The 12,631-nt window shown below is 36.0% G+C and overlaps 1 non-coding gene across 1 annotated transcript; it reads left to right on the top strand.

Moving 5' to 3' along the window:
• The first annotated feature begins 353 nt into the window (after nucleotides 1-353).
• LOC145028007 (small nucleolar RNA R71) lies at nucleotides 354-460 on the top strand. The gene has a single exon (XR_013675766.1). It is a non-coding gene; the product is annotated as a small nucleolar RNA R71 (small nucleolar RNA).
• Nucleotides 461-12,631: the final 12,171 nt, after the last annotated feature.

The raw sequence follows: 12,631 nt of genomic DNA, 5'->3' as shown, positions 1-12,631 counted from the left end.
TCCTCCAGTTCCCGTTCTCGTCAAGATCACAATCTTTAGTGAGATGAGGCCCTCTACAATTGTCACAACCGACCCTAATGGCATGGATGGATTAGTCCATCTTAGTCATTCTTCGATCTAAACTCTCTAATTTAGCCATCATTTCTGCCATTCTATCATTAATTGAGTTCACCGCCCCTTGACTTAGTTCATTCCTTGGGTTATGGTATTCTTTAGAGTGCCTAGAAAATTCATCAATTAGTTCTTTGATTTCCGGGGGTGGCTTCTTTGTGAGAGGTCCTTGCGAATCATGGAGTTGCCTTGTGGTCACATTCACACCATCATAGAAAATGGAGACTTCTTGTTGGCTATTAAGATCATGATGTGGGCAATTCCTTAGTAAACATTTATATCTCTCCCAAGCCGCATAAAGGGATTCTCCAGCTTGTTGTTCAAAGTTATTTATGGCTTTCTTTAACTTGGCTATTTTTGAGGGAGGGCAAAATTGATCAATAAATTCTTCTTTCATCTTAGCCCATGTGGTGATGGATCCGGGAGGGAGTGATTTCAACCAATCCTTCGCAGCTCCCTTAAACGTGACGGGAAGCATACAAAGCAAAATGGTTTCTTGAGGCACATTTGAAACATTGAAGTAGTCGGCTACATCGTTGACCTCGTCTAAGTGCTTGTAAGCGTCTTCGTGATCTTTACCGTAGAAGAGGATTTCCTTAAGTTGAGCAAGTATGTGGCCCTTTAGCTCGAAAGTGGCAGTGGCAGGAATAATGGGTTCCACAAGTCCCATTCCAGTATTATCTCTTGTCCTCTTCTTCCATTATCCCATGGGGACTTCATCAATGTTCGCCATGGTGTTAGCGGGTTCGTCTCCAAAGTTGTTTTCTTCTTCGGATTCAGATTCGTAATCGGTTACTTCCGGGATTGGATTTCCTTCAAAGTGTTCAAAATTGCTTTCCTCGCTTTTTTGACTGCTAGAACCACTTTCCTTGTTGTTTTTCTTCTTTCTGAATACTGATTAAAGGTCCTTGAAAGGTTACTTCCTTGGATGAATTGAACTTTCAACACCTTTGTCTACGTTTTTCTTGAGAGCGAACTCGGGTCATGTAATGTCTGCAAACAAAACAAGGAAAACGCATAAAACGAACAAAAATAAAATAAAACACGAAACTGGAAATCAGGTATGGACTCGCCAAGTAGCTTCGACTGCACCTAGCGAATTCAAGGCAAAAATAGAAAATAAAATATAAATGAAAATTCTAAAACAGAAAACTATTAAAACCTATATGTGACAACCTAAAATTTATTCCGTCACTATAACCCGTTTCCGTCAATAAAGCTCGTTTTATTAATTTGTTCCGTTAACGTTTTGAATTGGGTTAATTGAATTAAGACGTTTATTATGACTTCATGAGTGTCCAAACCCATTATAAACATGTGAAACACCCTCGATACTTTTTTTTAAAGTTTCTAATTCACGACCACGTCGGGTTACGACCATTTAGTCGGGTACGACCATAAGTTCTGTTTAACGACGGTATCGGGTAGATTTACACCGGGCTGCAAACTCAAACCCTATATAAGGGTGAGTAGACCTTCATTTGAAGCTTTTCCACCCTCTTAACACTCTCTTAACAACTCAAATTTTGATCCAAAAACACCTCTTTCAAGCTCCAAACTCGTAAGTAATCTATCCTAACTTGTTATTTAGCTTGTTTAGCATGCAAATCCATGTTTAAATCATCCAAAACCCTCAAAGTTATGTTTTTACGGCCCTAGAACACTCCAAAACCGTAAACACCAATAAATGGGGTTTTTGAAGCCCTAAAACCCTTCCAAATCAGTTCTAGTGCTTAACTATGACTTAAGGACTTGCATGTATGAGTTTAGAACACCAAAAACTTGTCATTTGGGGAGTAAACATGAGTTTACGGCCCAAGAACATTCTTGGACCGTAAACACTAATTCATAGACCATAAACACCTTTTAAGGTGTTAAATTGCCCCTTAAACACCTCCTATGGCTTGGGTTAATGTCTAGAATCAACCACCATCGAAGTAGGGACCTTAAACATCAAGGAAACCATGAACTTAGGATATTACAACTGTAAACCCCCCAAGGATTGGTCCCTTGGCCTTAAACTCCCTTAAGGAGGTCAAATGGTGCCCTAACTTCCCCTTATGGCTTGGATTAATGCATAGAACCTTGTATTCTTTCATTTGAGACCCTAAATCATGCAAGAAAGGGCCAAGTAAGAGTTTACGGCCATAAACTCTATGTTTACAGTCGTTAACTCCTCAAAGTGATCAAATTGAAGCTTTAGTCACTTCCTATGCCCTAGAATTATGTTGGATTAGTGTCTATATCCATAACTATAATTGGTAAGACTTGACCCGACCCGGCATGGTCCATTTGGGTTGCATGGCATCATGCATTTGGATAGACTATAATGAGAGAAATAAGACACTTATGGTTATTAATATATTATAAGTTCTAGTATATTAATAATAAGAATAATAAGATTATTTAATTAGTATTGATAAAGAGTTAATCTAGGATTAATTAAGTGATCAAAAGAAGACTAATTAAATATATGGGTTGATTGTGTAATCATCCATACTTGTATAGTGGGCTAATGCTCCATGGATAATCAAGTTGGGCTAAAACCCATAGGATGGTCCATGGATTCTCCATGGTGTATTTGAACCCATGGATCCAAGGAAATGGAAAGTCATGACAATTAGGGTTTACCCTAATTGTAACACTATATAAAGATCTTATTCTTGACAAAATCGGCGACTAGTATCATTCTAGAGAGGGCTAGCCGATTTTCATGAAGTGTAGAATTCTCTCAAGTTATTCCAAGTGTATTTGGTGTTGTGTGAACCATTTGAGGTGTCACACTTAGGGCACTAAGCACTCAAGCTTCATGAAGACTTCCTACATCAAAGAGGTATGTATTCTATCTTGTTACATTCATTATTTTGTATGCTAGATTAGGATAATACCTTGGAAAGTTCTTATTTGCATGTATAATAGAGAAAACATAGATCCAAGGTATTTGGGTTGCATGTACACTTAGGAGTGTTAGAATGCTCAAAACCCAACAGTGGTATCAGAGCCTAGGCTTGTTTTCAATTATACTTGATGCAAATTGCTGAAAAATGCTGAAAAACTCGATTTTCTGGCTTTCTGGGCACTGGACTCGCCGAGTCCACTGATGAACTCGCCGAGTCCATGAGTAAAATCATCCTACTCGTCGAGTAGATTCATGCACTCGACGAGTAGGAGCCCCAGACAGCATATTTTCGAGGTTTTTGGCTAGAAATGGACTAGGAACATTACCCTAAGTTGTTTTTGAACTTATAAACTTGTTTTTGATGTGGTAATGTTCATGCTAATCCAATTTCAAAGATAATTGTCAATAGATTCATGTTTTGAATTAGTTTAGTGATTAGCTAATTAAATGAAAAAGTTTGATTTGAATTATCTTGTTCTTATGAGTTGCTTAGATTAATAGAAAAGTTGAGTGAAATAGTTGTTTTCAATCCAAATTAATCTAAGAGTTGATTCTAAAATGGGTTTTTGTAACTTGTCCTCAAGTTATATGAAAAGTCACATTTAAGTTTCATAAAACTCATAAAAGTTGGCAAAGGTTACAAAAATGAAGAGTCTTGTCTCATTGAATGGTTTTATGACTCCATAACTTGTCCTCAAGTTATGGAAGTTCAAGAGTCACTTCATCAAGTAATAAAAAAAGTGTAACCTTAATTAATTCCATAAGTTATAAAATAAAGAAAAGTTAATTCTTTTATTAGTTTAAACCCTTCCATAACTTGTCCTCAAGTTATGGAACTTGAAGAGTTTTTGGATTAAAACTACTTTAAACACATAAGTTATGGAATTAATTAGTTTTGAATAGTTTCAAAACATGCCCTCAAGTTTTGGAATTTGAAAAGTTTTCACTTATGAATACTTTAATTCCAAGTTAGCCCTTCGAATTTTAAAGAGTTAAAATTCAACCCTTATACTTTATAATATTATAAGTTAATAATATATATATATATATATATATATATATATATATATATGTATAAGAGTAAAGTCAGTCTTACCGCTAGTACGCCACATTCACCAAGCTGGTCTATAAGGTGGGTATAAGGTTGTTGCCCATAAAATGGCAACTTAATGGGTGTCCACTCTTACCCACCGCTTGCTTGACTGGTGGAGGTTCGTTAGCCGAACGGGTTTAACAGGACTACAATTCTCCCTTCATTAAAAGTATTAATGATAAATACTAAGTAACTAAACTCTTATAAATACCCAATCTTAGTTACTTAGGAAAATTGGAATAAGGTGCTAATCCATGAAATTACACTTTGCACTTTGTTTAAGTCGGTTAGTGGAGCGTGTGTGGTTAACCGGCACACTAACTCGTATTTAACAAGGTGGGCAAAGGCTAACTTAATGTTTATCATAGTATCGATGGAGCGTGTGTGGTTAACCGGCACATCGATTGAGGGGTAAACACTTAACGGTACCAAGTATTTGCATGGTTACTTCACACCTTGTTTTGTGATCCTCGGCATCCCAGTCACAAAACCTGAAGGGCACACTCGAGATTGAAACATGCCATTGAACAGTTCAATGAATCTCAAAGATCTGGGAGTTTCAAAACCAATTAAAACCTAATTACTATTTCGTTTTTCATGGTGGAAATTGGTGAATCGTCATTCACCTACCTTCAAATATTTTATATCTTGGATTACGGCATCCCTCTTCTAAGTTATAAAATAGTTTGTTGGGTCCTAGCCTTAATATTTCATATTGGGTGTCATATTAAGGACTTTAGATCAACTATCTTGAATATCTCCCAAAACATGTCTGGTTTAGACATTTATGGTCTTCCCAAATCTCTTGAAACAAGCTTTTCTAAATGAAGATGATGTCCCTTGGAAATCATACTTCTTTCACCTCCTCAAATTATTCTCCCTAACCCACAAGTTCAAAGTCACTCAAGCCCTATTGGCAAGGCAAGGTCTAGGTGTGATCACATCTTGGAGATGTAGTCACATATTGACAAGCCGGGAGAGAAGGGTGTCAAAGTCTTGAGAAAGTTGGTGGTTCAACTACTTTCTAAGTTACATAGTGAGTTCTTTTGGAACACCTATGAAACAGACTATGACAAGACCCTTAATGATCTTATTTATTTGTTAAGATCAACTTCCTTAAAACTTGATGGACATTGACAATAGTGACACAGGAAATCCAGAAAAGCATTCTCTTCCCAATGGAAAGGGATCGGCCATAGTCAACTCGGTTGAACAAATGGTAAAGAGAAAAGCTAAGTCTGTGATAGTCCCGTGTACCATTATCAAAGGGCCCATATGTTTCTATTACCAAAGGAAGGGGCATTGGTTGCAAAGCTGTCAAATTTACCTAAGGAGGTTAAAGTCAATAAGTTTGACTCTACTTTAGGTAAACTCCACTATCTAACTCTGTTAAGTTTCTATTCTGAGATTCCTGATACATGATGTGACTGGGTCACATGGTAATGTTTTAAGAATCAAAGAAAAGTGAAGAAACTTAAAGAAAGAATATGTTGAATCTGATCGCATAGATGGATTTCTATCGCGTAGTTTGAAGATCGGATTCTTGAGCTACTTCGTAGGAGTTATGAGATCTTGCTTAGGAATAGATAACAACAAGTTTTCATATAGATTGTAAGGATAAGTTTTTCCGCATAGTTTTAAAATAAAAGAAAATTTTTGATTTTATTTATTTTAAAATATCCTTACAATGGAATTTAAGGAAAAAAAATTGTTGCTTATATGATTCCATTAATAGCAAGAGTGGAAATATGAAATTGATTCCTTCATTTGTGGTAATGTCTAAATTTACCAAATAAGGAAAGATTCTCATCACTCAAGTCTCAATTGGACCGGAACTTGGAATCATGCAAGTTGTATAGCATGATGAATGAGAACTTTCAAGTATTGGAAAATTAAGACTAATTACTTGTTCACATGGATGTGTGAGTCAAGTAAAGGACTAAGGGATCGAGTACACATTCTTGTGCACTGGTCAAGTCCACCACAAAAGATCAATAAGATTATTCGTCATAATTTACTAAACTTCAGTAAATATGCTTATACTTACAAGCTTAAGTGTAATTCTAAGACAATGGAAAAAGGTTCCAATGTAAGGCAGAGCGAATAAGAAGAATCAAGTTAGGCAGAAGGATAAAAGTTTCTCAAATCTGAAAAGATGGGAGAGTACTTTAGTATCATTTTTTGTGATCATCTTAACGATTAAGAAACCATATCAAAATTATTTCTCTAAGGAAATCTTAGTGCATTCTTATGACTAAAAAGAGGGACTTGAATTGATGAAATGGTTAAATCAAGAAGATGAGTCATACTTTGTTCCAATACAAGTCTTAGAGTCATACTCCAAGATTGTAACTTGAGTGACATGTCTCAAAGAAGGTTTAAAACACTTGTCAAATGTAAGAGTAAAAGTTTTCTACTCTTATACATTTGAAATTGGTAAGTTGTGATGTTTTGGATAAAACAAAGACCAATTTAGGCCAATTTTGTGAAGTGTTTGTCTTGGTTAGAATCCACACTATCTCTTGGATGTTTGACAAGCGAGTCTTATAGCTCAAGAGGATAGTGGGAGTCTTAAAAGTCTCAAGAACTAATCAAGAATAGAACCTGAAGTTCTTCACTAGCACACGACTTGAGGTTTATAACCTATCGTGTTGACATATTCTATGCCCATTCCAGTTAAAGTTGGCTTTGCATATGAGTTCTTAGAGTTCTCAATTGGTTGCACAACAACTTGGAAGCAATGGCAGACCCTTGAGCTGATAGGTGGCAAGAAATTAAGATTGATTTCTTTCCATATGAGTTTGGATTTGTGAATATCCTTGTCAAGTGACTATGGTTTTGACAATTCACATGGATAAGAACACATACACCATTAAATCTAAGTGTCATAAGGTTTCTCTCCGATTCATGAAAATGATGGTGAGGAAACACTTTCACTAAGTTGATTTTAGCTAGATAGCAATTGTGATATTTGCATTCTCAAAGTCGTTAGTGGAGCGTGTGTGGTTTACCGACACACTAACTTGGACTTGTGAGAAGTGGCAAAAAGGTCTAACCATTATGATTACGGCATCCCTCTTCATAATTGTTTAGACACACAAGTCTGCTATCTAAGGGAAGGTGTATGATTTTGATAAAGTTTTATCAAAACAATCTGGTATCAGAAATCTGAACTTTGGTAAGAAAGTCAGCTGATTTCTGAGAACATGTCAAAGCTAGTGGGAGCATAAGTGTTATGTTAATAATCATCATGTTAGTGGGAGCATGATAATTATGATAAGTATTGCAAGTTAGCAATGTTAATTATAGAAAATAAAAGGTTTCAATTGGGAAAAGTTGTTTTGCTATAATTAAGGGAGAGGAAACTATACTTCAGCTCAAATCTATAAGCTTAGATCATGAGGATTTAATCATTTAGTCAATGACATATATATGAATTTCATGTTGGAATGGCTCAACATAAGGAAATTCTGTATATGGGTCCATTATTTGCATTCTTAAATTCGATTATGATTACAGCATCCCTTTTCATAATCTGAATTATGAGAACTTGGCAAATAGAAATGGAAATGTTATAGCAAAAGACTAGTTTAGTCTATATGTGAGACATCATGAATCGTGTCCCATATGCTTCGGATATAGGATCGATTACATGTGCTATAGTTATCCGTTCTAAAAGTTCCCAAATGCCTGGGGCATTAAGAAGGGAAAAGGTTTAGAACTGGATATGACTAAAGGATTAAACAATTGTCGAGGACAATCTAAGGTTTACCAAAGATTGGTTGCTCAAGGACAGTTGGAAGTATAGTGATAATTCTGGAAGGACGATATTGACATAATCTGTAAGGAGGCAACTCTTGTTCATAAGTGATAGTCAAAATGAATCTGGAAATGTTTCAAAGTTAGAAATTCGAATCTGTGTAAGATTAAAGAAAATTAATGCAAGAAGGATGTTTTCAAGGAGTTGATCTCCTTAGGAACACTTTGTAATGTTTGTTGTCGAGTCCTTGTGACTTTGTGCATAATCATTACAAGAGGATCAATGCATATAAGTTTAGAATCTAACAGATTTGAGTAAATGGCATGAATTTGGAATTCTTGCATTTGCAGTAAGGATTTAGGACTATGAAAAGAGAATCATTGAAGTTATGGTCAATTGATCTAGTTCACAAAGTAAAGATCATAAACAAACATAGTATGCATACTTGGTGTATGGCATGACTAGTGTTTAGAAAACATAGTGTACATGCTTGGAGCATGGGACAAATATTGTTTTAAATTCAAGAATAAAGTTGATAGCTGAAACAGTATACAATGAATAATGTGTAATCATATGGTGATAAATAAAAGGTGTTTTATTTATGTTCATAGGTTTTGATACCATATTGGATTCAATTATTATTGTGTTTCACTTTGCATGTTTAGACTTCCCGAATAAACTATGTTATTATTCTGAAATGGCTAAGTTATTCAAACCATCCACAGTCGGTCATATGTTGGAAGTAGATATGAACTAAGACTGTCATGAGTTGGCTTCTAGAGGTCTAAGGTGTTGGACAAAGGGCTACAACACTCATGAGTGCTCATAAGTTCTGAGTATTGGATTCAAACCGCGCTCATTGGAATCATTTCATGGATTTTATCACGAGTGATCATGAGACGATAATATCTTATATTCTTCAAACCTAGAGATATGAGTTGTCACTATGAGTTGGTTGTACATTGATTGCACAAAAACGCATTTGGTAACTCAGTGCTATAAAACGTGCCTTTGTGTATGATTCAACAAGTAGTAGAACAAGCATATGAGTCTAAGTTTATCCATTCCTTTTACCTTTGGGATAAAAGCGATATCTGTGGGCCCCTCAATGATTTGATGATGACAAATGGAAGTGCTCGGCCGGGCCAGGACTGATTTGATTTGTTCAATTAGTCAGTCATCATAAATCGGAAATCGGGAAACAACAAATGGACAGAGAGAATGATTATAATCCATGTATCATTCCATACGATATCTAGAATGGAGGAATATATGATCCCTTATCTAATGGACAAGTTACTGACAAAGGTCAGAGTTCATCTACAAGGTCAGAGTTCGACAGAAGCTTTTGAGAGCTACGATTGCCAGTCGGTTCCTGAAGTCATATGCAATATTAGTTTTAGACTTATCCAAGTGGGAGACTGTTGGATTAATGTCTAAGTCCATAACTATAATTGGTAAGACTTGACCCGACCCGGCATGGTCCATTTGGGTTGCATGGCATCATGCATTTGGATAGACTATAATAAGAGAAATAAGACACTTATGGTTATTAATATATTATAAGTTCTAGTATATTAATAATAAGAATAATAAGATTATTTAATTAGTATTGATAAAGAGTTAATCTAGGATTAATTAAGTGATCAAAAGAAGACTAATTAAATATATGGGTTGATTGTGTAATCATCCATACTTGTATAGTGGGCTAATGCTCCATGGATAATCAAGTTGGGGTAAAACCCATAGGATGGTCCATGGATGCTCCATGGTGTATTTGAACCCATGGATCCAAGGAAATGGAAAGTCATGATAATTAGGGTTTACCCTAATTGTAACACTATATAAAGATCTTATTCTTGACCAAATCGGCGACTAGTATCATTCTAGAGAGGGCTAGCCGATTTTCATGAAGTGTAGAATTCTCTCAAGTTATTCCAAGTGTATTTGGTGTTGTGTGAACCATTTTAGGTGTCACACTTGGGGCACTAGGCATTCAAGCTTCATGAAGACTTCCTACATCAAAGAGGTATGTATTCTATCTTGTTACATTCATTGTTTTGTATGCTAGATTAGGATAATACCTTGGAAAGTTCTTATTTGCATGTATAATAGAGAAAACATAGATCCAAGGTATTTAGGGTTACATGTACACTTAGGAGTGTTAGAATGCTCAAAATCCAACAAATTAAACCTAGCCTAATTCCACAAGTGTTATCAGACCTTTGAGCAACCGAGAACACTCCACCTATGCGTTTACGGCCGTAAACTCATGGGGATATGGTCTATGGGCCGTAATCTCCTCTAAGAGTTTACTCTTGAAGAGTAAACTCCATATGTAGGCCCTAAACCCCCTTAGATGCAACCCGTATCCTTCCTAACACTTGAGATAAAGTGTTTTCGGGCCTGGGAGTGTATTATCTTACTTAATTAGTAGTTTAATATCTATTAGATACAATTATGTATCTCTTCATGTTACATAGGATCCTCGCGCGTGTTCAAGCCCTAAACTGACACTTAGCATCCTACCCAACACATTCTCGTCTGGTGAGTTCATACCCCTACACTTTTTCCGAGTTTTTCATGTTTTCAGGGGGGGATACAAGCAAATCATAAAGGTTTTTGAAACTTAAAACTGATGTAGTTATAGGATTTTCTAACAAACTTTTAGATACTTAATCCCTTTTGTAATATACAGAGCATAAGGGAGATTTTCGGAATATAATTACATAGTTTTCAAACAACGTGGGAACTTATCAAATCATTCAAATTATTATGGGAATAATTTGGGATCTTCATTACTTGTTTTACGGATTCAGATTTCGTGCAAAGTCAATAATATAAACTATGTCTGATTTAGTTTATCCATGTTTAATCTAGAGTATCATGCTAAATAATTATCTCGTATTTCATTATTTACACTCTACCTTGTACCAAACGATTTTGAAACTCGAGAATGATCTATTATCCCGTGAATCAGTTAATACTAGCTTGTGAGACTTGTCTTCGTTATTCCCTTCGGGGTACCAGTAAATCCTCTCCGGAAGTATAACTAGAGTCTCTTGGAGGGAGAACGTGAAATTTGTGGATAGGTCTATTCGGGACTGACAATCTCACACCTAAACTGCTAGCTACAGTTAGGTGGGCACGCCTGGGGTGACAAATTTTGGAATCGAACGACGCCTGAAGAACGTCAAGGAGGTCATGGGTCAAATCAGTATGGTTATACGACTCACAATACGTATTAAACTAACTAAATTTATTCACGGATTTCTTTCTTTCTTCTATAGTTTTATTTATGTAATAAAACTACCTACTTTCGTACTGGAGGGTATTCCAAGGATCTTAATCTATAGTTTTATGTACTAAAACCACCTACTTTCGTACTGGAGGGTATTCTAGGGATCTTAATCTATAGTTTTATGTATTAAAACTACCTACTTTCGTACTGGAGGGTAATCCAAGGATCATAACTTATGGTTTTTTCTTAACTTACTGGTGATTAGTCAGGGTTTTCTTATCTTATGGAAATCGACTTACATGTTAGAAAATATGGGATTTTCTGGGAAAACATGCATATGTAATTCATAACTCAGTAACAATGGTTTTCGATATTACAACAATCTTTATCAAAGGAAACGAAGTATTTATCACAAGATTAAATAACCGGTTTTCCTTACAAACATGCTTATGAACTCACCAGCTTTATGCTGATATTTTGAAATTGCTTGTATTCTCAGGTTCTCGTTAGACAGGTATCCCGCGTTCTTTTGGAGAAGACGAAGCGTATAGAAGTCTCATCTTTACTTTTGTTACACTGATGTATATATAAAACATGTATTACTTCGCTTTCAAACAAATGTAAATATTCTATGTAATGTAATGGTTGTGTTTACTATGCTTGCTATGTACATTGGTTGTGATACTACGCATGACGTCCTCCGCCCTGGAACGTTTCCGCCTTCGGTTTCGAGGTGTGACAAATCTGTATCAGAGACCTTGTTTATAGTGAACTAAGTATATCGAACCTTACATGGTATATAACTATAAACACTAACGGGCCGAAGTGCTCTGAACTAAAAAGTATACTTTAAAAATATAAGTATTTTTACTCCAAGTATACAAGAATATCTAAACGCCAGAAACCGTAACCACGAGTGGAACAAAACATAAGTAATTGGGTGTTGTACACTGCGGTTAAATCTGGGCGGTTATGTAGTCGTGTCTAGGGTCTATATAGCTTGATCAACTATATTCATTCGAGACGTGGCCAACATGTGCTTGGGAGTGATTGTGGTGTGCAGCAGGCCTAAAACTTACCTAATATCCAAACAATGAGTCATCATCTCAACGAAACATAAAATACTATGGGAGTATTTTCTAGAGCCAACTTCGTTATAGAAATCCTCATTCAAGTGTTAATTCTCATTTCCCTTAGCGATAAATTTCCTTGCTTTGGTAGTTTTCCTATATATTATCGCATAGTAGAAGACATTATTTGTCATAGTGAGATATCTCTTGTTTCATATCTCTTGACTCAATTCAGAGGACTTACCATCCTTTCTTTCCTGATCATTTTAGATCAAGATACCTCCAAGAAGAAGACCCAACTCAAGAAACAAAATTCCTCCTCCACCACCTCCTCCATTTGATCCCGCCATGTTCCAAGCAGTTGTTACTGCTGTTGTGGCTGCTGCCATGTCACAAATGAACCCCAGTGGTTCAGGCGGGCCAGGAGGTGGTACTCACCCCAAAACCAGGAAGGTAG

The sequence above is a fragment of the Lactuca saligna genome, chromosome 1 (genome assembly GCF_052625555.1).
Source record: "Lactuca saligna cultivar CGN05327 chromosome 1, ASM5262555v1, whole genome shotgun sequence".
Taxonomy (NCBI): Eukaryota; Viridiplantae; Streptophyta; class Magnoliopsida; order Asterales; family Asteraceae; genus Lactuca; species Lactuca saligna.
The sequence above is the reverse complement of the archived record's forward strand: the minus strand, read 5'-3'. Positions and strand labels throughout refer to the sequence as shown.